Consider the following 6,000-nt stretch of genomic DNA (forward strand, 5'->3'; position numbering starts at 1 on the left):
AATAGATGATAAGCAAGTCCAGCACCCTCCCCCATCTCCCAGCTCATTCACCACCCCATAACAATGGGAACAAAGGAATCTCATGCCTCCTTCTCCAACCTACCCATGATGGAGCATCTTTTTTTTTTTAATGCACAACTCATTACCGAGTAGATTGGCATCTGTAAAAAGCCACGTGGTTTGGCCGCAGGGCACCCCAGTACTTTCCATTTGCCTGGCAATATCCGCAAGCCCCCCGGTTAACTAGTCGCAGAGTCTTATTAACCCCCAGTTACCTTGAAAGTGCACACATCTTTATTCAAACATCTACACTCAACCCCTGCCATGACCTTCAGCTTAGTAGACAATGCTCATCACAAATGCTGAGACCCAGCTGAGAAGATGGAATAGTAATGCGGGGGGATTGCATTCGTCCAGCATGAAGATGTCATTGGGATGACACAATGGGACATTCCAGAAGAGGAGGCACCACCAAAAAAACTTCCATTGCTGTCCAAAGGGGCAGCCTGTTAACTCTATCCACCCTAGGATTTCTATCTACAAGGTCCTTAGATTGTAGATCATTCATGAAGAAGTATCCAAAAAGGTTGAGGCTATGGTCAGCCAAGTCTCACGAGTGAAGGCCTTTGGCACGGGTGGATTAGGCGAACATGGCTAGAAGAGCAATGCGGTTACATAAACCCTTCAGTCAATCAATCATTGGTCTTCGTTGACCCATTACTTGTATTGGTTGGGGGTCTGGGTGCGGGGATCTTCGCCTATCACACACAAAGGGGCAACTAAACGACTCTCCCGAGACATAAAAAAGACTGACATGCTAAAAGTTTTTGAAACTACTTTTCACTTACCAATCCGTTTGTGCCTGTTTCGAAAGAAAACTGACCCTCCCCCCCCTAAAAAAAAAAAAAAATGCAATTTACGCAAAAACTTTTCATTTAGGTAAAAGTTGAAAAATTAAGTGTGGTCACTTGGGGCATGGCCATAAGATGTTGGATTTATTAAGTCTCAAGTATGAAAAAAAAAAAGGAGCAAATCTACACCTGGGGAGTCCAAATGTTTAAAAGGCGTGCATATTTTAATACATTTGGTGCAACGTACTCCAAAAAAAATTACTGGCGTCAGAAGCTTGGTGTATGGTGGCTGCTTCAGCCGCTTCACGTTTCTTAAACTTTTGATGTTTAGAATGGCTGATCAGGGGGGGATCCTCTGATGGGCACGGGTCCCGACATGGCAATGGTCCAACATAAAAGAATCACACTTGGGAGCAACTTTAGATCCAAACACATGATCCTGGGGTCTATTTCTCAGGTGATGATTCACAAATATTATAATAATATGATCTCAGTCCCATACGTTCCTATCTCTGCTCTTAATTTTCCTATATTTTGTAGATCCATCACTCTTTAGTGACCTTCAGGTAGATCTATATAGCAGACCAATGTTACAACATGACCTCTGTACACTACATCATAGTGATATATCATTCCATATTTCTCCCGGACCCGCAGACAAAGCCTTCATGCTAAGTGCTGGCCTCTATTATGCAAAAGGTTCATTACATTTGTCAGCTACAGGGGTTAAAATGAATTGTTTGGGCTGTACATCAATAGTCTGCTTTCCACCACAACACACAAACAGCACTTATTGACAGATCCCATTCCTCCGATCCGCTCCACGAATCAGGACAAAAAAAAGTCATCAAAAATACTCCAGTCCCCATTTTCTGCACCAAGAAGTAAAGAGGAAAGGTTCGTTTCTCCAGGAATAAATAAATAAATTGGAAAAATACAGATTGATTTATTGGTCTAAGATCTCCCAAGAGCAATTTCCCCCCAATGTATATAATAGATCCCAGCCCCCTTACCTCTTATCACATTATATAAAAGAATTAAGTTGATGACCAATGAAATGTAATGTTACAGTAACTTGGTGGAAAATGTTGCTTCTCTCAGTGATTACTATGAATGACACCATCCCATGGGAAAAGGAACAGTCTTTACAATAGGTGGCACCGCAACCAACAGAAAAAACAACTAATCATTACTCAAACTGGAAATAAGAAACTGATTCTACCATAAAGTATTCTGCAAAGTTCTTGGATAAACTGATGATCGTCAGGATGGATCCCGTCCAAATATAAAGACTGGATCATACAAATCATAACCACACATCACACAGATACAATTGTGTTTACACAGGAATAGTAAATATCAAACAGAGGAAGATACAGTTCTGTTACATTGTGTCACTGATGCTGGACTGAATTTGCACAACTTTTAAAGCTAAAAAATTGGGATTCGCTCCAATATCCAGTCCTTGTTGGTAGCACAAGGGTGCAAGAAGCTGAGATATAAGACGCTGTGTGCAGGATTCTGACACTGGAGAGTTTAGACAAGTGGAACATTAGTGATTGTAGTTTGGGGCATGGGTTTTACAAAGTAGATATTTATTATAATTATTTACATAGGAGCATCATATTCCCCAGCACTTCACAGACATTATCGTCACTGCCCCCATCGGGGCTCACAATCTACATTCCCAATCAGTATGTTTTTGGAGTGTGGGAAGAAACCCATGAAAACAAAGGGGAGAACATGCAAACTCTCTGCAGATGTTTTCCTTGGCAGGATTTAAACCCAGGATCCCAGCGTTGCAAAGAAACAGTGCTAACCACTGAGCCACCGGACAGTGCTAACCACTGAGCCACCGGACAGTGCTAACCACTGAGCCACCGGACAGTGCTAACCACCGAGCCACCGGACAGTGCTAACCACCGAGCCACCGTACAGTGCTAACCACCGAGCCACCGGACAGTGCTAACCACCGAGCCACCGTACAGTGCTAACCACCGAGCCACCGGACAGTGCTAACCACTGAGCCACCGGACAGTGCTAACCACTGAGCCACCGTACAGTGCTAACCACCGAGCCACCGTACAGTGCTAACCACTGAGCCACCGTACAGTGCTAACCACTGAGCCGCCATACAGTGCTAACCACCGAGCCACCGTACAGTGCTAACCACTGAGCCACCGTACAGTGCTAACCACTGAGCCACCGGACAGTGCTAACCACTGAGCCACCGGACAGTGCTAACCACCGAGCCACCGGACAGTGCTAACCACTGAGCCACCGGACAGTGCTAACCACTGAGCCACCATACAGTGCTAACCACCGAGCCACCCTGATGTGTTCAGTTTTTCTATCCCATCATCAGAATAGAAAGGGAGTTGGTTTTGAACATGGCACCTAATGGACCCCATTGACTATAATGGGGTCCATCAGGTTTCTGTTATGGTACCGATAAATTTACTAGAAAAAAAAAAAAATAGCGTATTTGTTTAGAAAGGAATCTGCAACAAAGCCACCAGCACAGATGAAGTTAGGACCAGAGGATTGCTTTGCAGCCACATTCAGGGCAATTAATTTTCTGATTACAGATGCAACTAAAGCCGCATCCCGATGCCAGTGATTTTTCTCATACACAGAAAAAAAAAAACGGAACAATTTTCATGAGTGTTTTGGATCAGATAAAAACGGATTTGTGAAAAACGGACGTCTGAATGAACCTACTACTCCGCAAAGGAAATCATTAATGAACAAGAGCTTCTGCTGTGTTAGCACCCTGGCAAACAGCGCCCCCTATCTCAGAGCCCCCTATCTCAGAGCCCCCTATCTCAGATCCCCCTATCCCAGCGCCCCCTTATCCCAGCTTCCTAGACCCACCTGACTGTGACATGGGGTGAAGTGGGGAGTCACTAGAATAGGTGCAGGGGCTGCATTCACACCTTGGCCCTAGACGTTAGGGGGTCCCATAGGAAAAAAGGCTATTACCATCTGTGAAAGTTGGGGGCCCTGTGTCAAGTTATGGCACTGGCTGCAGTGACACCTGCATTCTAGGTGTATATATATATATATATATATATATAGGTGTATATATCTCCCTAGAGGACGCGCCGTCTGCACAATGATGGAATGCCCCCTCTATAAATCAGGGAGGTTCAGCTTGGGACAATGACTGATAACCATATTAATATCCCTGCGAGATATCATCCATAACCACCGTCCGACTCTCGTTCATTATCTCTTCTCCAGACATTTCCTAATTTAATTTTTTTCGCCCCCTCCTGGGACTTTTTCTGAAAATTACAAAAAAATAAATAAAGTACTGAACTGTTTCAACCCCCTGATAACACAAAACCACTAACCAGCACCCCCCCAGGGACCATAGTGTCAGGCCATGCACACACTTTACAGTGGGAATCCCAGCAGATTAACCCTTTCCTTCCCCCTACAGTCCCTATGTCACAAGTCTTCCGATTTCCCAGCCTGAGCTGATAATTGGGCAGTGCAGCCCCCACTTCTCTGCACACTTGCAGGACCCTGCTGTGCTACAGTGGGGGGCTGTGGGGACACCAGCTCTGCGGGGGGGGGGGGGGGGCTGTGGGAACACCAGCTCTGCGGTGGGGGGCTGTGGGGACACCAGCTCTGCGGGGGGGGGGGGGGGGGGGGGGGGGGGCTGTGGGGACACCAGCTCTGTAGTGGGGGGCTGTGAGGACACCAGCTCTGTAGTGGGGGGCTGTGGGGACACCAGCTCTGTAGTGGGGGGCTGTGGGGACACCAGCTCTGTAGTGGGGGGCTGTGGGGACACCAGCTCTGTAGTGGGGGGCTGTGAGGACACCAGCTCTGTAGTGGGGGGCTGTGGGGACACCAGCCCTGTAGTGGGGGGCTGTGGGGACACCAGCTCCGTAGTGGGGGGCTGTCGGGACACCAGCCCTGTAGTGGGGGGCTGTCGGGACACCAGCTCTGTAGTGGGGGGCTGTGGGGACACCAGGAGCTTTTCAGCACTGAAGCAGGAGAATACCCACAGGACAATCCCTGCCAGCAGCCTCCACTTACCTGAGTGCCAGCCTCTCTCTATTAATCCATGGATGCCACTTACAATCCCACTAATCACAATGCAGGGTCCAGCGACCACTCTGTGGATTTAACTCTTCACCAGCTGCTGGGCGCACGCTTTTCGGGCTCCTCACATCTCCCGGGTCCCCTGGTGGAGGTCTCCATGCTCCGGTCACTGGCTCTCCGCGCACTCCTGCATTTTATGGGATTCTTTGATCCTTCACGATTTCAAGCACTTTCCTCCTCTTGTGCTCTAATGCATCCAGAGCGTTTCCAGCCCCTGTCCAGAGTCCTGGGGGTCAGAGAGACTGTGCCTCGTCTCATCCCGTCCTCAGCAGCGCTCCGCCCGATCCCATGCTGCTCGCTCCACTCCCGATTTCAATCTGCCTCCGAACCGACGTCCCAAACTCAACGGCCGGAATCCACGCCCCCGGACACGCCCCCGGACACGCCCCCGCCGCTCTGCAGCTACAGCCAGCGCTGGGAAATCTGCATAGCCACGCCCGAATATTTGCCTCCCTCGTAGCCACTCCCCTTGAAAGCCTCAAACACCAGAGACCTGCGAAGACCAAAGAGCAAAGTCACCTCCAGTCTAAAGACTGACATACACCCTGCAGGGCTGCTCCTGCCCTGACCCTAGTGGGCTCCAGAGGAGGTAGTATAGCACTTATCATCTTGTACATAGGAGCAGTATTATAGTAGTTATAGTCTTGTACATAGGGGCAGTATTATAGTAGTTATAGTCTTGTACATAGGAGCAGTATTATAGTAGTTGTATTCTTGTACATAGGAGCAGTATTATAGCAGTTATATTCTTGTACATAGGGGACAGTATTATAGTAGTTATATTCTTGTACATAGGAGCAGTATTATAGTAGTTATAGTCTTGTACATAGGGGCAGTATTATAGTAGTTATAGTCTTGTACATAGGAGCAGTATTATAGTAGTTATAGTCTTGTACATAGGGGACAGTATTATAGTAGTTATAGTCTTGTACATAGGAGCAGTAATATAGTAGTTATATTCTTGTACATAGGAGCAGTATTATAGTAGTTATAGTCTTGTACATAGGGGACAGTATTATAGTAGTTATATTCTTGT

General features: G+C 47.2%; 1 protein-coding gene across 1 annotated transcript in view; it reads right to left on the minus strand.

The window, feature by feature from the left end:
• The window catches only part of PLXNB1 (plexin B1), a 142,940-nt gene extending 137,657 nt beyond the window's left edge, over nucleotides 1–5,283 (minus strand). Inside the window, exon 1 of the mRNA XM_069736457.1 lies at nucleotides 4,899–5,283. The gene's annotated coding sequence lies outside the window, so the exon portion shown is untranslated. The remainder of the gene's footprint in view (nucleotides 1–4,898) is intronic.
• Between the last annotated feature and the right edge of the window lie 717 nt (nucleotides 5,284–6,000).

This window comes from Ranitomeya imitator, chromosome 8 (assembly GCF_032444005.1).
Source record: "Ranitomeya imitator isolate aRanImi1 chromosome 8, aRanImi1.pri, whole genome shotgun sequence".
In the NCBI taxonomy this organism is placed as follows: Eukaryota; Metazoa; Chordata; class Amphibia; order Anura; family Dendrobatidae; genus Ranitomeya; species Ranitomeya imitator.